The sequence below is a fragment of the Amblyomma maculatum genome, chromosome 5 (assembly GCF_055883805.1).
Source record: "Amblyomma maculatum isolate TAMU_Amacu chromosome 5, ASM5588380v1, whole genome shotgun sequence".
Taxonomy (NCBI): Eukaryota; Metazoa; Arthropoda; class Arachnida; order Ixodida; family Ixodidae; genus Amblyomma; species Amblyomma maculatum.
In genome coordinates this window covers 68,980,264-69,002,472 of record NC_139348.1, presented here as the reverse complement: position 1 = coordinate 69,002,472, position 22,209 = coordinate 68,980,264, and the positions used below count along the sequence as shown (strand labels likewise).

At 41.8% G+C, this 22,209-nt stretch overlaps 2 long non-coding RNA genes across 3 annotated transcripts in view; one reads left to right on the top strand and one right to left on the bottom strand.

Annotated features, from left to right (window-relative positions):
- The window catches only part of LOC146188462 (uncharacterized), a 29,399-nt gene that overhangs the window by 1,144 nt on the left and 6,046 nt on the right, over positions 1–22,209 (top strand). The window lies entirely within an intron of this gene.
- LOC146188463 (uncharacterized) lies at positions 1,819–22,090 on the bottom strand. 2 transcript variants are annotated; one of them, XR_014707537.1, is made up of 4 exons: positions 21,844–22,090; positions 21,384–21,493; positions 14,536–14,647; positions 1,819–2,072 (listed from the first exon to the last, which is right to left on the bottom strand). It is a non-coding gene; the product is annotated as an uncharacterized LOC146188463 (long non-coding RNA). The 2 variants fall into 2 exon arrangements; XR_014707536.1 differs by lacking the exon at positions 14,536–14,647.

The following is a 22,209-nucleotide window of genomic DNA, read 5'->3' as shown; positions in this document are numbered from 1 at the left end:
GTGATTTCATAACTAGTCCTTCAGCAATATCTGCCAAATTCCTGGTTAGAACCTTTGCTGCACTGCACGTTTATTTTTATGTTTGTTTGCCTAAACTTGGTTTAGTTTACTTGCACCGGTAACCACGCTTACAACTATGAAACAAAAATGGTGGATGCAGCGTTAAACGAGAGGAAGCGTTCCGAATGAGTCAGCGAAATAACTTCAGTTAACCACAATCTAGCGGAAAAAGGCGTAGCCAGTAAACTCACTTCTAATCCAGGATATCCTTTTCTACCTAAGGTTGACAGAGTGAAGTCCGAAAGAAGGCAAGCGTAATAGGGAGAAGAAAAACGCTTTATTTTAGTAAGGTTTTTGGGACCCAAATTAACTGGGTATTTGGCGGAGTCTGAGAGAGGATATCTCCATTCAGGCGGAAGGGGTACAGTCAAGCTGGAGATGGAGATCATTATGGTACACATTTTTGCTACTTCTAATGCATATTTCGAGCGGTATGCGTTAACGGTTGGCTTGGACAACTTGAGTATATACGTAACTAGATTAATATGACAATATCGGAAGGTACCGCGCAATATACTGGTTTTAAAGCACGATGCGTGATCGGTTATTGTAACAAATGCCGCGGTACAAACGAAAGCTAGATTAGTGCGCCTGGGTTGTTGTCAGTGCATGAGATCAGCTCCAGCTTACGTATAGTTAAAAATGCAGACTCTGCGTAGCTAACCCGCATTAAAAAATATTTCTGTTTGCCAAGCCGGCTTCAGATATGTGCGCACACAACGACTGGCAGTTGATTTTAGAGCCCTTGTCCCCTGACACTAACGCTATCGCTTTCGCAGATAATTATTAATATAAGGATTCTGTATAAGAAAGCTGAGAGGAAGAAACTATTTTGTATCCACAATCTGGAGTTATGTGTTTTCATATCGCCTAGGTATAACGAGAGGTGGGAGATAGATAACACATATGACAGAGCACTGAACATGGGTAGAGGGCGGAAGCCTCATATCGCAGGTCGAACCGATGTTTCGACAAGTGGACTTATCTTCGTCTGAGCATACGAAGACAAGTTCATTTGTCGAAACATTGCATCTTGAGGTAACAGCGCGGAACGTGGACGGCAGCACAAGATTAGAGGACGACACAACGAGCCTATTCTAGCCAAACATTGTGTCGACCTGCGCACTGAGGCTTCCCCCCTTTTACTTTATTCAGACAACGGAGAAATTGGTGCAGAGGCATCAAAATAAACAGTGCCCGCAAAAGTATGATCATTATGATTGATCGTACACACTCTAAGAACAGAAGGAGTACTAGAACTCCATTTGGAGGAGTTTTCGCTTGTCCCATATACGACTCCTTTTTCCAGAGTAAAAGAACTCTCTCTAGCCATAGAGTAATCGGACTCCACTGATGGAGTACTGCGCTACTCCTGTGAATAGAGTAAAACTACACACTGTAGTAGCGTCCTACAACTCTTCCAGGAGGAGTTCAAGGACTCCACTGATAGGAGTGTCTGTACTCCTTCAAGGAGAGTTTTATTTTACTCCTTCTGATGAAATTTCATGGCCTGTTTTACATATCCTACCATTTTTCAAACCAGTTCCAGCCATGTTTTGTAGGACTCACTTTGGCCATACCTTCCTCTGCAAAATGGTGCACAGTATTTCCACTACACACTGTTCAATGGTGAATGAACAAATTTTGCTTCACTGTACAAACTTCAATATTTGTGACCAAATTTTTTCCACACTTCTTGCACCATACACACAAGTCTGTGATGTGAAATCGGTGCTTCAATAAATAGGGATGCAAAAGCACGCTGATGACAGCTTTTATTTTCTCACAATTGCTGTGCATGCCAGCAATACATTTGGGATGTGCTCTGTGAGGTCTAGGCCCATCAGTGTTTTCGACACCACAGTCTACTTGGCATTAGATGCCCAGAACACTGCTACAAGCCAAGTGATCTTGTGAGCAAAGTTTTAACCAAGTGATCCTGCCGCTCGACCACATCGCAGCTTGCCGAGCCGACTGAAGCCGCTCAAGATATCCTTGCATTTTCCAGGTGCCTGCATATAGAATAAAAACAATGCAAGGAAGGTTAAAGCAAACTATTATAAGCAACTAAACATACTCCTAATCTCAAGTTTTCATTTTAACCTACAGCTAATGCAACACAACAAAACTTGGTGTGAAGGCCTGGGGTCGCCACCTAGGTATGCCCTAGCAGTGGCACATCATGACCAAGTGCAGACTTTTCATTCCAAATCATTAAACAAAGCTAGTGATCTAGAAATCCACATACCTCGTTTATTCTGACTGCCAATTTGCTATACCTCAAGTGGGAATACCACTACGCTAGTCCCTCAGAGGCTAAACACAAGCCTGGCCTGCTCTGAACCATTTGTTGCTCGAGAATTGGCTATGGATGTAGAACACATGCCGTTGTACTGGCGAACCTCCACTCCCTCTGGAGTTTACTGAGGTCGCTTCTGCAGAGTGGCATCCATCTACAACTAAAAACAGCGCTGCAGAATCTGAATTGGAGTAATGCAAAAGCACGGAATCTGCTGTTGGTTGCTTAATTCACTTATTGTTTACACATTTTATTTGGTACTTTCAAGTTGTGCGCCAATCCCTTCCTATGCCCTTCAGCTAGACTTCCGGTTGGGTGTGTGACGTCACAGTCTCTAGCTCACATTATCCACTTCTTGTTTATTCATTTTAGTCTTTGGTACTTCAAATTGCACAATCCCTTCATATGCCTTTTTTCAGCTCTATTTCCAGTTACGTGACGTCACACCTTTGACGCCACTCTAATTGACTGCCTTAACTACTTTAGCCTTTGATACTTTGAAATTGCATGCTAATCCCTTCATATGCCCTTTTTTTAGCTCGACTTCAGGTTGTGATGTCACATCCTTTAAGTCACCTTAATTCACTGGTTTAATCATTTTAGTATTTGATACATTCAAATGTGGCGCCAAGCCATTAGCTAATGAGACCATTTTTGCCTTTACTGTTTCATTTTTTGCCTCTAATAATTACCTAATTACCTTAATGGCCTAATTTTTTTGCACACATTACATCACCCTCTATCGATTAACACCACTCATTAACCTCTACAATTTCTCAATCACTCACAATTGCTACGGACACGATTTTGCATGTTTTGCCTGTAATTAATTACCTTATAGGCCTAATTATTATTTCAGACACAACACTACGTCACCCTCTATCAATTGGACCACTCATTAACCTCTACCACTTCTCAATTACTCACAACTGCTGCAGAGAACTTTTACATTTTTTGCCTGTAATTAATTACCTAACTAGCTTACTGGCCTATTTTTCGGCAGCAACATTATGTCAGCCTCTATCGATTGACACCACTCATTAACCTCTCACGTTTCTTAATTACTCGCAATTGCTGCGGACACGATTTTGCGGGTGCGGTCTACGGACAGAAATCTGTGAACATAGCGAAGTAACGCTTTCGTGTTAATAACTTGAATGAATCCTTGAGTTTAGTTATATTTAGAATCCAGGTGAAGAAGGCTTTTGTGTCAAATATCAGGAAGGTCATAAAGGCACGTTCGGTGTGATGACTGCTCCTGAACCAGGCTAGCAGCGACATAGTGAATAAAATCATGAAGCTGATATTGCAGTTTCTTGTTTTTCATGCCATCCATGACCTATACTGATTTCTGACACAGCCATTGCTATGGCGTTGAAATTGAAACAGATGATGGGAGAGATTGTATTATTTAGCAGCCATAAACAAATACTATGTGGTAATCCATGTATAGTCATGCACACTGTTACAAAGACAACACACAAAAAAATCGGGGCACTTTAAACTCTACCTTAAGTATGATGGAGCACATTGGGACTTCCATGTGGATTCTCATTCATGTACAGACACTTCACTACAGGCTAAATGAGTAACCCCACAATTTATTCTATTATGTTGTGCATACTCATTAACGCAGTTGTAAGCCATCACATTATGTTAGACCACATAAAGATATAGAGACCTGCTTTAACCAAGCCATTTGAACCTGCCTGAGTCACCTGGGGATGCCTGGTTGACTGGATCCAAAGAGCTTTGGATCCAGACAGACATGCTACCCCTAGGTCACTCGGGCACATTTAATGGCTTGGTTAAAGCCAGAATTCCTATCTGCCAACTTAGCCGTGTCATGTAGACTCGTGACGTGCGCAACCACTGAGCAGTGTCCAGCCATGTCACCAGCCAACCACCACCTGCTAGAGATATGCCCATGATTTTTGCTCAAAATGCCTATATCAGACTATATCCAGAATAAAGCCAGGAATGCTGTGGCATTATTATGGTGTCTATACAATTTTAAGTTAATACTGCCACTCAGGCAAGACCATGACAACGTAAATTTTGAAGTGACGCTGCTTTTGTAGTAATTAAATCAAATGACAAATTACATAAGGGAAGCCAGCAGCCAGCGAAACTAGAGAAAGCATAAAGCAACGTTTCCAATTTTTATTCATATTTGTCTTGTTTGTACCTACTGGCAGCCAGACATGCCAGGATTATTTTATGCTCGCTGCAGCCCTCCAACTAGCAGACAATGAAGAGGTTGATATGGAAGTGAGAAATTTATGCACTATTTTTAAACTGACTAGAAGGACAGTTGAGTATCATGCGACATTTCTTTTATCCGAGGGCATCATAGGTGCTCTTAGCTGATCCATGGTGCCCATTTATGGTATCTTTTTCTTTGTCAGCTGTCGCTGCTTATATACGTATAATATGCATGTGGCACTCTTTCCCACCAGGCAACTGACAATTGCAGATTTCTATTTCATAATGAACTCACTGAACTCGGATTCCCTATATATCTTTGATTGTCAAGTGCATAGCCTCGGCTTATTTTATGGTAGCATTTAATGACCTTCTCGAGTGTGACAGCAGATCATAGCCCTCAGTACATGCTCATGCATGCGCATTCATGCAAGCATATCGTCAGTGTGTGAAGCACAATCTGAGTGTAAAGTATTTTATTTTTCAATGCAGTGGAAATGAGGACATGCTCTGGTAATAGCTCAGATATATTTGAGATGTACCACATGCATGCACTATCATGTTTCACTTCAGTCATCAAAAAGCAATGTTTCTCAAATGGGAGTCACGATTTTAGGAGTCCACAAAACATATGTTAAAAAAAATTGAATGGTCATGCAATAGCTTTGACCCAGCTAGACACAGCTTTAAATGGCTAAAAGGGCGCAGGTTTAAAGCTGATTTTAGTTTCTCAAAGCTCAACATAAAAGGAGTGCGGAAACAGGGAGCATGAGAGAGCATCAATGGGATTTGTCGATGCCAGCATCGGTGATGCTCGAACTTTGGCTCCATTGCTGGATGGGAATGCAGTGCAGTCTTAGGAATCTATCTGGGGAAAAGAGGACACTATGTGGTAGAGCTGACATCACAGTGTGTCTGTTGCATGCCGTCATCCACGCATAACGTCGATAAGAATGTTTTTAATATGCAAGCGCCTCTCCCATAAATAAAAGTTAAGCTGCACACCGCAGGTTTGAATTCTTTATGCAATTGGGGCTGGTACAAAAGCAGCCAATGGTGTGTGCCGTGCCATCACTGTGGAGAAACCGCTAGCATGACCAACGTGACAGTCCTTGCATGTTGGTGTCCATGCATGATGGCTCACACGGGGAAGATTGGGAACGAATAAAGTGATAGATAGTGCATGCATTGGTCATTTCTCAAATATTTGAGTCTTTTCCAAAACACGTCCTTTTTCCACTTTGCAGAAAAATGAAATGAAGATGTGAAAAATGAGTGCACTCATGATACTGACGTACATGTACGGATTAATGTGCCTTCCTAAGCACGGGGAGCTGCAATCCGCGCTAATGCTCGAGTATGGACTTGAGAGATGAAACGCATTTTACAAATCAATCGGCTTAATGCGCATAGTATGACGCAAACATCTGCACTTTTAAATGGTGAGAAGAGATATGTTGCCCCACATACACAAAATAAGTAAAAAATGGCAATGGAAAGACACACATGATGTCCATCACGGGTGGCAGAAATAAGCACTATCCTTGAGATTGTACGATATGTCGTGTTCAATGAAGTACTGCACATGCTCACCACTTCCATATCACCTCTGTCGTCTGCTAGCTACCCAAGCACAGCCCGCACTAAATCGTCCTTGTGAAAGTCTGGCATCCAGCAGCATATCGTCGAGAAAAAATGAACGCATTCTGGAGCAACTAAAAGTAGCCCCCCCCCCCCCCCCCCCCCCCTACACACATAAAAATGCAAGAGCTGGCTCCACGCTCGGGCGCCCCTTAGGCTAATGAGATAATATGAGTGCAGTCAAAAGGTACCACGTATGCGGAAACTAACAATAAAATAGAAGAGTAAGTGTGACAGATGTCTCTTAAACGTAATTTATATTCATTATTTTACCTGTTTTTGCTGTGCTTTTTGTCATTTGTTTTTAATGTGACAGTATTGAAGGCCCCATTCTCCCCAAAATCTTGCATTATTGTTGACAATGTCGTGAGCAAATAGTCATAAGCAGGGTTCTAGCATTTGGTAATAAGCAGGTGACATTTTTGTGGGTCAGGCATTAATTTTTGGTGTTAGTTTGTGTGGCATCATGAGGCCGCATGAGATACAGAATTGCTAGGAGCTCCTTACGATTGAAAAGTGAGATGGCAATCAAGCCCCTCCGAGTCGCACTTTTGTACAATGTTGTTAAAGCAAATATATATATCTATGTCAGGTTGTCTTTCAGATAATGTGGTAGCTTATCACTGTATGCTAATAAATGTTTGAAATAAATGGATCAGTGACGAAGCAACTAGCAGCATACCCTTAAAGGCAGACTTTAGGTATCCCTGCAGGTTTTAAAGTTAGGTTTATTTTTCCGAGATTTCTTAACACCTGCTTTCCTTCCGGACTTGGTTTGCATTTGTAGCACTGCGTCGATTCAAGGTGGTCTCTGTTCCTGCAAGGGTGGAAAAATGAGCTAGCTGGTAGTTCATCTCTGGGAAAAAAAAAACAGCACACTCTTGAGACAAGGACAAAGCGCTGTGTTGTCATCTCTTTCTTTGTCAATGTCTTAGGAGTGCGGTTTATTTTTTCCCAAGCTCTCTATTCTTACTGAGTTTTTTCATTCCACCCCAGATGCATTACCTACAGCAATGAAGAAGATGAATTTATTTATTCATTATCGCCTACTGTTGTTTTTATTTTTTTAAACCTAATTTAACAGCTGCCACATGTGTGTGTATTCGATATGTCAGACTAAAGAGAAAATCCTCGACAGCTTGGTACCAGTGAGTACTTATGGAACTTGTTGGTACTGGTTTCACTACTTTTTTGTAGCTCTGAAGTAGAGCCCACCTATATTGGCCTCAGCTATAACAAATGCTTATTGTGAACGAGGGTGGAGCTACTGTCAAAATATGTGTTTATAGCCTTGAGTTTGAGACAAAAAGAACTACTGATGTCACCCTGCTTTGTTATAACGAACAACAATGCACCATAAAGTCAACCTACTGTCAAAACATGCATGAAGATCAGAGTACATCCTAACTCCCATTATCATCCTCAAAGAAAGTGTCGAGCATGTAAAAAACACTGCAAGAAACAATAAATCAGAAGCACTAGTAAAGTTAACCACTGCCCGAGCATATGCTTACAGGCTACAAGGTCAATCACTTGGTCCGTCAGTGTGCCGGCTAGGCAAAACTTCTGAAGTGTGAGCAGAATCAGGGTAGCAGCAGCTTCACTTATGCTATTCTACACTGGCAGTGATCAACCACTAACAGGGCTTTAAGAAGTTTGAATACGAGCCACAAAGTATGCTTTGTTAGCCGAACTGGTCACATGACAATGTGTCACCTGCCCAACTGGATCTGCACCTTCTTAATTACTGGAGCGTGCAGATAGCACACAGAGCAAATAATCTGCACCTCTCCTTTGTAGGTAGAGCAGTGCACACTCATCAATTGAAACTAGACAGCAGCCGATGGTGTTATGCTAAAGAGCCACTTCCTACCAGGCTTGTTGGTATGTGCAGATCTACTTGTGCAGAAAGGTTGCTTCAAAAGTAGAGCAACGGCGACTGGGTTGCAGTTTATTTAAAGCTCGATGTGCAGCTAGAATGCTTTAAACAAAAACTATGCGTACAATTGATGTTCTGCATGCACATGTGCTTGGTTAGCCTTTAACTGTTGAGGGTTGATGACAAAAACACCGACCCACCTTACCACCAGCTGTCGTGAACACCTCAACTGCTTTATTATTGCATTCCTAAAGCGGCACATCCACAACCAATGACTGCATCAGGCGCCTGAATGCTTGGATATCTGACTTTATTCGTATTTAACAGTAAACAAAAAGACAATGTGAAGGTGTATGTATCTATAGATAGCTCTGTTGCTGACTTTCAGTGGTCAGTTTAAAGAATGTGTAAAGGCCAGCACTTTTCCACGTGCGTATGTCCATAATATTTAGTAAGGGTTACATTTTTCATTCAGAACTGATACTGGTGTCTTTCTAATGCACTGTTAATGTGTGGTAAAAACTGCAGATTCAGTTCTTACAAAATTAATGCAGTCATGTGATTTATTTCCCAGCAGATGGCTGCGGTTTCACCCACAGAGCACATATATGGCAATTTTGCAGTGATCTTAACTGAAGGTGTAAGGAAATAGCCTCATGAAAAGGCAAGCAATTAGCTGAAAGAGCATAAACAAGACCACTGTAAAGGCAAATTGCTTTACGTTGCTAGTGGGGACGCAATAAGTATGCTTATTACGGTTGCCTGTTGCATAGTGTCACTTTCCCTAGTAGCCTGAAATAACAGACGGATGCATTGCTACAGGCAGACAACAGATATCTTTCAGCAGGGTGGCAAGAAGGGAGAGGTAGACTGCAGACTATCTTTGCATAATGCAGTCTAGCACTTTGCCGAGTGTAAATAATACTGAGAAAGGGCAACCCTTTTATGCAATACATTTTCTCAAAAAGCCTAAACGACCTGATCATCCATACCAAGGAAATATAGAGTGCCTTTTACACTCGACTAAGGGCTACAATTATGTATGAGCCACTTCTTGTAAATTTAGAACCTGTTATTTGGAAGGAAATGGAATCTGCATAGTACAGTGGCACTGCATGCACCCCGAGGTACTGCCCCTGCCTGTTGCCATTATTATCATCGTCTAGCTCTGTGGCATATAAAGAACAATTCAGACACATCTGTACTTTGCGCATGGCAGCAGTCAACCACGTAATGACACCATGAGGTTAGCTTGGAGTGTCACTTTAGCCTGTCTGTTTGCGTATTTTCAAATCTTTGCATGTGATGTCCCCAGATGCTGTTGTTGTTCAAAGGTTCAAATATATGGGTATTTGGGACGCAGAGCCTGTAATTGATTACTTCATATACCAGGGAGATGAGCCAGGTTTTAGTACTGCAGACAACAATAGCAAGAAACAAGAATAAGAGCTGGGGCGGCCCTTACCCCATCAGTAACATGCCGATGGGAATCTTAAGAGGACATCGGACCCGCCACATGCCCGAAGTGTTCCACACCAGCTGCAGAAGTGGATGTTTGCCACCTGCTGTGCACTTGTGCAGGGACCATCAAGGACAGATTCTGCAGGAAGTAGGACTAACTGCAACAAGGAAAGAGGACTTATCCAAATGGCTCACCGACAACGATAAGAGCAAGAGCCTTCTTCGGTTACTTATGGAAAACAATTTAGATGGGTTTTTATAATATGCCTTATGGCGAGCTTGCGGAATAAAAAAAAACCTAAATGTATGTGCAACTAGCCAGATATAGCATCATACTGTATTGCACAGCTGATTCCACCGAATATATTTGCAAAATTGGCTGATAATTGCTACTTTCATGCAAGATCCACACATTGCCAAAATAATGAAAAAAAAAGAAGTTATATCTAGCAGAGTGTAAAAGTTTTAGGACTGCCACCACTTCCTTTTTTGCATGATGCTTGCCATACCAAATTCAGTAAGCACCCTGACCCTGTCAAGCTAACGTCTAAGCTCTCTGGAGTGCTTATGTTCTTTTGACCGAGTCATTGGTTGTGGATAAGCCGCTGTAGCAACGCAATAATATAGTAATCGAGGTGTTCACAACAGCTGGTGGTAGGTAGGCTGGCATTCTTGTCATTGATCCTGAATAGTCAAAGATACTGCAGCAATGCTACCAAGCACATGTGCATGCAGAACATACATTATACATGTAATCTTTGTGTAATGCACCCCACCAGCCCAACAACCTTTAAGAAAGGTGATATCGGATCGCTGTTGCTTGAACCACAAAGCAACCTTTCCGCTCAATTACGTCTGCACAGACTAATAACACACTGCTCTACCTACATAAGAAAGGTGCAGACTATTTGCTATGTACTGCCTACACTCTGCAGTAGTGGAGAAGGCAGAGATCCAGCTAAGAAGGTGATGCATTGCAATGTGACCAGTTGGACCAACACAGCATACTGCGTGACAAGTATTCAAACTAATTAAAACCCTGTCAGTGGTTCATTTCCTGGCAGTGTAGAGAAGCTGCTGCTACCCTAATTCTGCTCACACATCAGCCCTTGCACACATACACACTGAGTGGCTGACCTCGTAGCCTGTGGGTATGTGGTCGGGCGGCAGTTAACTTCACTAGCAATACCTACCGCCTTATTGTTTCTGCATACTAGACACTTTCTTTGAGAGTGATAACGGAAGGTAGGATATGCTCTTATGTTCATGCATGTTTTGACAGCGGGATGACTTTACGGTGCATTGTTGTTCAATATAAAAAAGCAGGGCAACCTCGGTCGTTCTTTTTATCTAAAACACAGGGCTATAGACAAAAGAAAAAAAAAATATAATACCACAACATTAAGTGATAAGGCATAAACAAAGAGGCATGTCCTTCTTCATTACTGTAGGTCATATATCTGAGGTGAAATGAAAAAGCTCAGTAAGAACAGAGAGCTTGAGAAAAAATAACAGCGCATTTTTGAGACATGAACAAAAAATGACAACAGCTCTTTGTCGAGTGTGCAATCATTTTTTCCTTTCCCAATATGAACCAGCAACTAGCCCGTTCTTCCACCCTTGCGAGAAATGAGACTACCTTGAATTCACACGATTATAAATGAAAACCAAATCCGGAAGGAAAACAGGTGCTAAAAACAGCCCTCGGATAAATAAATTAAAATTAAGACCTGGAGGGATACTTAAAGTCTGCCTTTAAGGGCATAATGTGGTAGTGTGACTGTCTCCAGTCTGCATTTCTACAAGGTGACCCTCTTTTTCGTATCTGCATACTGCTATTCGCTTCGTCACAGATCCATTTATCTCAAACATTCATTAGCATACAGTGATAAGCTACCACATTATCTGAAAGACAACCTGACATAGATATATATATATACCTGCTTTAGCAACATTGTACAAAAGTGCGACTCGGAAGGTCTTGGTTGCCATCTCACCCTTCAATCATAAGGAGCTCCAGGCAATTTGGCATCTCATGCGGCCTCATGATGACACACAAACTAACACCAAAAATCAATGCCCGACCCACAAAAATGTCACCTGCTTATTACCAAATGCTAGCACCCTGCTCATGACTTTTTGCTCACGACGTTGCCAACAACAATGCAAGATTTTGGGGAAACGTGGCCTTCAATACTGTCACATCAAAAATAAATGACCAAAAACACAGCAAACACAAGTAAAATAATGAACATAAATTATGTTTAAGAGACATTTGTCACGCTTACTCTTTTTTATCGTTAGTTTCCGCATACGCGCCGCCTTGTCACTGGGCTTAAGTTATTAGCCTAAGGGGCGCCCGAGCGTGGAGCCAGCTCTTACATTTTTCTGCGTGTATGGGGGGGGGGGGGGGGGGTTCATTTTTTCTCTGATGATATGCCGCTGGATGCCACACTCTCACAAGGATGATTTAGTGTGGGTTGCGCTTGGGCAGCTAGCAGACGACAGAGGTTATATGGAAGTGATGAGTATGTGCGGTACTTCAGTGAACACGACATTTCGTACAATCTCAAGGATAGTGCTTATTTCTGCCAGTTGTGGTGGACATCTTGTCTTTCCATTGCCATTGCTTACTTATTTTGTGTATGTGGGGCAACATATCTCTTCTCACCCTTTACAAGTGCAGATGTTTGCATCATACTATGCTCATTAAATCGATTTATTTGGAAAATACGTTTCATCTCTCAAGTCCGTACTCAGCTTATTTTACTTGACTTGCTGTTTGAGGACCTTCTCGAGCATTGCCGTGGGTTAAAACTCCCAGTACGTACTCGAGAAGGCACATTAATAAGTGCATGTAGCGTGTGTGCCAAAAGTAACCAGGCTGCATGTTTTGCTTCTTGCTTGTATTCTGAAGCTAACATGGATCCCCTGAGGATCATAACTTTTTGGTAAGTGAAGACAGGAGCTCTCATTTATTTTGCACCAATTTACAGCATCAGAAGTTTTACGAGTTCTCTGCTAACCGACTGAGAAGCGGAACACGCAGCCTGTTTACTTCTGGCAAAGACAGTACATCAGTATCGTGAGTGCATTAATTTTTCACGTCTTCATTTCATTTTTCTGCACAGTTAAAAAAGGAAGTGTTTTCGGAAACACTCAGAAATATTTGAGAAATGCCAAATGCATGCACTATCTATCACCTTATTTTATCCCAATCTTCCCCGTGTGAGCCATCATGCATGGAAAACAACATGCAAGGCCGTACTGCCACGCTGGTCATGCTAGCAGTTGTTCCCCACAGTGAAGGCATAGCACACACCATTGGCTGCTTTTGTACCAGCCCCAATTGCAAAATGAATTCAAATCAGAGGTGTGCTGCTAAAGTTTTATTAAAGTAGAGGAGCTTTCATATTAAAAACATTCTTATTACTGCGGATAGGAGACTATGCACGGTGGAGCGTCGTCTGAAATGCAGGCTGCAATATCAAAGGACATTTTTTTTTTCTTTGCAGTAAGGGGGGGGGGGGAGGGAGTTGATTGACTCAGTGGCAGACCTTCAGACGAAAGCGCTTGAAGATGCTACTGCACAAAAGCAATATAGAATAAGGCATGTTTTCTACAGCATAAGGCACGGTCACAGTCAGCTTATCAGCTTTAGCTTATCGACGCATGATTTTTCGCATTACACTGGCGACGACGCCAGCACGACCAGCGGTCACCTATCACCGTAGTGTGAGGTTTTTGGCCCCGCGACACCGACGGAACTGATCAACGGAAGGTCGTCAAGAGGTACTGCTTTGTTTAAAAGTTTTGTCTGCTCCTTTAATGTTGCAAGGTATGCTCTCGCCTCAAGGTAATGCTTGCTTACTCTTAGTTTTTGGACCGAAAGAGCAACGGCAATACCTCAGCAATCAGGAACATATTGCTAACCCCTCCCCACTTTCGTGGCGCGGGTACACGGCAGGAAGAAATGGACAAGTACCTTTTTATATGCGTGAGCGCTTGTTGCTAAAACAAGCTAAATCTCACAGCGTAAGAATAATATGCTTCTGATTGTATGCTGAATTATACAGCATGAGCCCGTCCATTTCAGCCTCCTCGGCAATCTCTAGACGAAGCCCAAAACAAGTCCGAGGATCACTAAAGTCGCATATTATAGTAAAGGCTTTTCAAAGAAAAGAGAATATGCGAATAAAATATTTTTGCTGAAAAAAAAAAAATCTGTGACCACCATCCAAGCATGAATGCAAAAGTGCAGCCTACATAGCCTACATCGCGAATAGCAGACGACATGGGTATGATATCTCATGACGTCAGCGGCCAATGGTTGCCAGACCAGAAAGCCAATTTCAATAATAATAAAAATTATTTTTAAAACTATCTGCTGCAACGAATGAGCTCAAATTTCGAGGATTTATAATTTAACGTGTGAGGAGTGAAATGCAATAACTAGTTTATGCTCAGTTGTTAGCTGTCGTGACCACCTTAATGAATCAAGTGAAACGTGATAGTGCATGCATGCGTTACATCTTAAAATATTTCTGAGCAATTACCAAAGTATGTCCTTTCCACTGCGCTACAAAAGTAAATACCGAACACTCGGACCGTGTGTCGCATGCTGACGATATACTTGCATGAATGCGCATGCCTGAGTGCACAGGGAATTGAGGTCTGCTCTCACGCTCGAGAAGGTCCTCGAACAATGCTGTAAAATAAGTTGATGCTAGAACTTGACAGATAAAATATAATTTGCAAATCCGAACTCATTAAGCTCAATATGGAATGAACACCTGATCTTGTAAATTATGTGATACACACATACAAAATATGTATGCGGCGACAGTTAAAGATGTAATAAATGAGCACTGCAGATCAGCTGAAATGAGCACCTGCCTGCACATTATTAAAGACACCCTAAAAACAAAAGAAAATTTCACCTGAAGCTCTGCGGTCCTAGTCAATAAAAACAGCCGCAGACATTCCTCACCTCCCCATCACCTCTCCGTTGTTTGCTAGTTGGATGCGAGCAGCCAACATAAAATCATCCTGGCAAGTCTAGCAGCCAGCAGGTAGCCCGGAACTGCCCACCTGGAGAAAGACTAACGCCAGAGCAACACTAGTAAACAAATGGCTGGGCTGTACTCAGGCGACCTGCGGACAGTGGATAATCTAAGAGGCCCACTGATATACACAATGACAGTCAAGGAAAGAATACATATCATCAAATATAAAGCAAAGTCGACTAGTGTATTACAAAAAAAACAGCATTGAAGAACTGTGATTGAGTCCCCTTGAGTACAATTACATGTTTGGGAACAGAACAGATACAGTGACTTATAAACAAGAATTACTGATTCTCATGTGCTGCCAAGCAGAAGCACAGATCAACCAGTTCACTAATTATTGCCATTACTTAACAACACAAGACAATGACAACAAAATTATTAAACCAAGCATTGGCTGGAAGTGCTTGAGAACTCTACGCTCAGTGTCACATGCTGCATGGCAGCAATAGCAATAAATCAGTTGTCAAGATAAGGTAGTGATCCATTTTATGCAATTACCTACACAGATCATTCTCTCAAGATTAAATAAGGAGTGCAACAATTAACACACACATAGCATGGAAGGTAATAGTAGACCTGTAGTAACAGCACTTAGCCACAAAGTGATTGGTCAAGAGGTTGTGCATGGGTTGAATAGCATGCCCACATCTGCTACACTGTTCTTTAAGGACGTTACTCCACATTAGCACACTTCAGATGAACAGGCAGCATGAGTAGACAAACGGCCTTGCTCATATTTTATGTTCTGAAGACTGTCCTATACAGCAAACAATTGAAGAAATGCAATTTAAACACTGGCCAAACACACCCATTTATGGATCGTTCATTTCTCACTTTCTGATGTGAATGCTTTTTCAATCTGTAAAATGGACAGTTATCAACATGCATTGCTTAGAGCTTCAGCTTGGCGACGGACCTATAAGGCTGCCGCGATACCTCAAGCGACAAGATTCTGAATTAGAGGGACGTCACTGAACAGCGCACTACAGAAAAGCAACTGGAGTGGCTGAGGCTTCAGAGAGCATAATCATACATACTTACCGGGATGAAGACCAAATCAAAGATGCTTCCCACTATCTCACCAAAAAGCAACCAAAAAGAATTTACAAATTGTTGCCTCTGTTAGCGACAGCGTGTTCATAACAGGGGGTGAGATAAGGGCTGCCCTGAGCCTTAATGTGTCAGATAAATTTATTAGGCAAAGGCGTGACAAAGCAGGATTCAGATAGGATGGCTACACAAAAGCCCTAACTTTAAGGCAGTACTGGGTGGGCCTAGAAACAAAAAGAGTGCTGCCTAGTTGCTAAAAAGTAAATGATTATACTTTTGTCTTTTGACCTGTTGCTTGCTTTCTTATATACCATGTTTGCTTTGCTGCCAAGGCTGTAACTTTCATTAAATACTGCTATTTTAAGGTATGATCCCCTTTATGTCAATGGCCTCAGGCCACGCACTCAAAAATCCTTAAACATGTGAAGGGGGGGGGGGGGGGGGGGGGGGAGCTTACCACAAAGACAGCCTCTCACCTCTTCCCTGCATTGATGGTCAGCTGAGCTCCCAAGCTGATTTTGTAATCATTGCCACCAGCTCCTTTCTCACCTGCTAGAAGGACCTTGCAAGGATAGAAAAAGTTGTCGGGATAATGGTGTTTATTCATGATTGACAGTGCTTAATTAACCACAGGGACAGAGTAAACACATAAAAGACGAACACAGGCTCTGAACTTTAACCTTATTCTGGAACCACCGATACTCTGCTTATATATCCATAAAGGCACCGACTAGTGGTGATTTTTGACACTTGTGACAAATAAAAACAAAAAGAAGTACCGTAAGAGCAAACCCGAACAAGGGGAGAACAAAATAGGCAAATCATTTTTTAAGCCGCCAACACGTGGAACAACGGACTAATAACAGCAAAAAAAAGGAAAAAGAAATGCAATGGTAACAGAAAATGGGTAACAGAGGTAAGCTAACAATTAACACAGCAAAACGCACGAGATGAAGTACACTAAAACTGAAAGAAAAGGTGCATGACAAGAAAGATGAAGCCAACAATTGACCGCTAAATGCAGAAGATGAGCACTAAATAGCTAAAACAAAGCAGATGAAGGAAATGCTCATGAGCAACAAGGGTGAAGTCCACAATTAAATTGCGAAAGGATGAAGATGAGGTGAATAAAACGAAACAATAAAGATAAAATGTCAAGAAATGAATTCAACAAATGTTATAAAGCTAAAACCAGGCTAGATTAGAGAAATCCATGAAGAAAAGCAATCATTTTTTCCAAGAGTGAAATGGAGGGGTGCTAACACAATCATCCTTGAGCCTCGAAATCTTGGCAGCTTTAACTATTTCATGTGTCAGCTTATACCGATGTGTTTTTAACAGTTTTTTTTCGAAGATTGGGTGGCATGGCTTCTTTGAGTCAGTTCCTGCAGTGGACGGGCAGATTCCTGGGAGATATACCTGATAAGTCATTTTAATGCTCCATTAGCCTTCATCGGCCAGTTTGGTCGATGTATAGCTTACGGCAAGTGAAAGGCTTATAGTGAGCGCCTTCCGCATGTACTGCTAAGGGTTTTCTGTGCTTCTTAGTGCGGCCTCTTTCTTATTTATTTTTTTGCTTTTCTTTTTCATTAACGATTCACCAAAGCTGCAAATAGTTGCTCGGGGGCAGAAAACAACGTCAACTCCTGCTTTCTTTTCACTCGTCGTAAAGTTGTGGGAAATTTGGTGCATGTAAGGAATACCTGCAACATTATCACGTTGCCTATGTGCTTCAGCCAGCCGTTCAGTTTTTTGCACTTGGTGTTTTTCAGCACTTTTTCTGCGACAGTGGAAAGAACTTGTAACGGTTACCCTGATTGCGTGAGCCTGCATACCTTTTTCAAGAAGCTTTCTTGCAATTTGTGCTCGCATGACTTGTTCAAGGCATTGACAAGGGCAAACTGGATGATATTTCTTCTAACCAGCTTTGAACGAGCGGAGTCATATGATAGGAAGGGCTTGTTGCCCCTTGGTTCAAATGCCCAGCTCACGTGACTGGGTGTATAGATGCTTAGTTCCAGGAAGCACATGGAATCATTGTCTGGCATTTCTTGCTTTAATTCAAGGGGAGCCAGGATACTCTTAAAGACACTCAAAACTTCAGGTACTTCATGAAAAAAGGTTTCTACGTCACGGTCTAAATTAACTAAGAAGTCGTCCCGAAAGCGGAAAATTTTTTGAATTTGTGAGTTTTCAAAGTGATTCCTGAGACTACTGTCATGCATAACTAAGAACAGATCACTGATCAAGGGAGTAAGTAATACATGATATGATGCAGATCCCGTGCTTTTGGATAATGTGTGAATCATTCCTTTCTGCAAATGTTTATTTTAGATACACAGAAAGCAATTCTAAGAGACCATCTACAGAGACACCACACTCACTCTGGGAGGATATGGTTCCATGTCTGTCAATAGCTTTGCGAACGCATTTCATGAGGTCCATCTTGAGGTATAGAATAAAACAAGCCTTTTGCATTTATAGGAAAGGCATGATAGGCTTTGTTTTTTTCCCGTTCAAAAACCTAATGACTACATCTGCATTTTTTACCAGAAAGGGATCATCGATAGAAAGCAATTTCAGGTTGCCATGCAAATACATAGTGACGTCTTGCTACCAGATATACCTCTCGTGCCCTCTGTGCGTTATTGTTTCGGAGGATACCTGGCAGAAAGACGTCGCTATGTATTTGCAAGGCAACCAGAAATTGCTTTCTATCGATGACACCTTTCTGGTAAAGAACGCAGATGAAATCATTAGGTCTTTGAACTGGAATAGAAAGAAAGCCTACCGTGTTTTTTCTACAGATGTTAAAATTACTTTATTCTATACCTCAAGATGGGGGACCTCATGAAATGCGTTCGTGAAGCTATCGACAAACCTGAAGCCGCATCCTTCCAGAATGAGTGTGGTGTCTCTGTAGATGGTTTCTTGGTTATGCTTTCTGTGTACCTAAAATCAACATTTGTAGAATGGAATGGTTTACACTTTATCCAAAGTCACAGGATCTGCATTGGATCATGTATTGCCCCGTTATCAGTGATCTGTTCTTAGCTATGCAGGACAGAAGTCTCAGGAACCATTTCAAACACTAACAAGTTAAAAATATTTTCTGCTTTGTGGATGATTTCTTAGTTCTTTTCGACTGTGACAAGGAAGCCTTTTTTTCATGAAGTACCTAAAATTTTTAGTGTCCTTAAGAGTGCCCTGGCTTCCCTTAAATTTATGCACGAAATGCCGGACAATGATTCCATGCACATCCTGGAACTAAGAATCTTTACACCCAGTTATGTGTGCCGGGCATTTGCACCAAGGGGAAACAATCCCTTCCTAACATGCAACTCCGCTCGTTCCAAAGCTGGTCAAAAGAAATATCATCCAGTCTGCCCTTGTCAACGCCTTGAACAAGTCATGTGAGCACAAATTGCAAGAAAGCTTCTTGAAAAAGATATGCAGGCTCACGCAATCAGGGTACTCATTACAAGTCCTCTCCACTGTCGCAGAAAAAGTGCTGAAAAACACCAAGTGCAAAAACACAACCACTGGCTGAAGTGCACAGGCCACGCAAAAAGGTTGCAGTGATTCGTTGCATGCACCAAATTTCCCACAACCTTACGATGAGTGAAAAGAAAGCAAGAGTTGACGTTCTTTTCTGCCCCTGAGCAACTATTGCAGCTTTCGTGGATCGTTAATGAAAAAGAAAAGATGCCGCACCAAGAAGCACAGAAAACCCTTAGCAGCATGTGCAGAAGGCGTTCACTCTAAGCCTTTCACTTGCCGTACGGTATACATGGACAAACAAGCCGATGCATCAATAAAAGGCTAATAGAGCATTAAAATGACTTCTCAGGTATATCCCCCAGGAATCAGCCCGTCCACTGCAGGAACTAACTCAAAGAAGCCATGCCACCCAATCTTTGAAAAAAAAAAAAACAGTGTTAAAAACACATTGGTAAAGCTGACACATGAAATAGTCGAAGCTGCCAAGATTTTGAGGCTCAAGGATGATTGTGTTAGCACCCCCTCCCCTTCACTTTTGGAAAAAGAGATTGCCTTTCTTTATGGACTTCTCTAATCTTAGCTGGTTTTAGCTTTGCTACATTTGCTGAATTCATTTCTTGACATTTTATCTTTCTTGTTTGGTTTTATGCACCTCATCTTCATCCTTTCGCTATGTTAATTGCTGACTTCACCCTTGTTGATCATGCGCGTTTCGATCATTTGCTTTGGTTTAGCTATTTAGTACTGCTTGTGTTCTGCATTTGGCAATGTCAATTGTTGGCGTCATTGTCGTTGTTCATGACGCTTTTTTTTTTCAGTTTTAGTGCACTTCATCTTATGTGTTTTGCTGTGCTAATTGTTAGTTTTACCTCTGCTACCCATTTTCTGCTCCCCTTCCACATTTTTATTTTTTTTTTGTACTTATTAGTCCACTTTCCATGTGTTGGCGGCTTAAAAGATAACTTGCCTATTTCGTTCTCTCCTCGTTCGGGTTTGCCCTTTCGGTACGTCTTTTGGTTTTTATTTGTCACATTAGTTTTTGTTGCCACAAGTGTCAAAAATCGCCACTTGTCTGTGCCTTTATGGGTATATAAGCAGAGTATTAGTGGTTACAGAATAAAATTGAAGTTCAGCACCTGTGTTCGTCATTTATGTGTTCTTTACTCTGGCCGTGTGGTTAAGCGCTGTCATTCATGGCTTACAAGAATGGGCATTTTCTGCCGCAGCATTCTTTCCCTATCCTGACGGCGCACATTGCGAAAGTGCACCTTGAAAAGCTTTGTAGCCCATTACACTAGCTTGGCTTCCTAAGGTCGCTGATATGAAAGCCACTGAAAACATTTCAGACATTAAAAGCCAATTTGCAAAAAATGGTCCTGCACACTGCAAATTCTGATGAGTTATGGAAGGCCATCAAAAGTGCGTGGAAAGAGCTGCAGCAGATGCAACACTGTCGTGCCAGTGCTCTATGACTCCTTGCCATGCCAAGTCTGCTGTCATAGAGCTCGGCGATGACTTCCTCAGCTACTCAACTTCCTGTGTGCAGTCAACATTGGTCCCCACCCTCATTTTCTTTTTTTTGTGTGTGTGTGTTTCAGCAAGCACGCAGCAGGTCACTGAAATGTTTCCACATTTTTTTTTTAGATGTAGGACATTTTGCATTATTTTGCACAGCAACAAAGAATATTCTTTATGACTCGACAATTAATTCGTGAGCCATTCTTAGCAGCTTGTCTTTCTTATGAGCATGACCTAAATAGCAACTTTACTTTTTTGAGGTTTCAAAGTGGCTTTATAACAGCATGTCCATGCTGCAGCTATAAAAAAAGTATGCATACTGTTTATAAGTGACTTTTCTGCAGAAGAAAAAGTATGCCAGGAAGTGAAAAATGAACAATTCATTTTCTTCGGAATAACTCACGATTACTTCCTTGACTGGCTGCTACACAGGACACTAATCTTCAGAACATAAAGTGCAAGCAAACACATTCGCATACTCAAGCTGCTTGCCCATCTGAAGTGCCCTAATATGCAATGACGTCCTTAGAGAGAACAGCCTAGGAGACCATGGCAACAGCTGACCGCACTTTGTGGGCATGTGCGTAGCCTAAAGCCGCGGTTCCTCCACTTGTACAGCATAGGTAGGCAAATAAAGCATTTATCACCATTAATCATGGTAATGCCTTTTGAGAATCATGTGACGGAAGAACACACTTACGAGCTTAATGCTGTTCACGGGACGCCTTTAACAACCAAGCAAGCATCCACCCTGAGCAAGCAGCTGTCTTCCAGGAGAACATTTTCAAAAACGTCTATGTCAGTGTACACCTGGAAGTGCAAGGAACAAAACTGTAATGCCTCACTCAACCGGACGTAAACGTGACTGCCGATGCATATTTGTGATGATAAAAAATGGAAGTTATTAAAGTATGTATGCACAAGAACACATACTTCTGTGTCTACGGAAGAAAATTAGCGGTTACAGCACTGCCAAAACAAATAGCGCCTACGCGCCTCCCATGTTCGAACAAGCGACAATGCCACTGCTCCCAGTACAAGAAAATAGCGCTTGGTAAAACTGAGGCTTCAAAATATGTGCTAATGAACAGAAGTCTACACGCTTTTGCGCGTATTTTAAACTTGCAGTTGCGGAAAAAAAAAATAGAAGCGAACCTTACCTGAATGACTCCATTATTGTCCGGAGACCGTTGATGCCGTTGGCGAGCGAGCATTGAAAGCAAGTTGCAGGTCATATCCTGTGTGCGCGCTGCAAATGGTGAACACTGCGAAGGCTTGAGGCTTGCGATGCATTTCATAATGATATAACAAGGTAGTTTAAGAGGTCAAGCCGGCGGTAATAAAGGATTGCTAAGCGAAATACGATGCAACTGACAGGCTGCAAGAACAAACAACGCACAGCTAACGCAGCGCTTGAATTGAACAAGGAGAGCAACAGTAGCGCAACGCAAAAAAAAAAAAAAGAAGAGGGAGCATGAGTTTGATAACTATAAAGTATTTGTAAATGCATAAATTATTTTCAAATA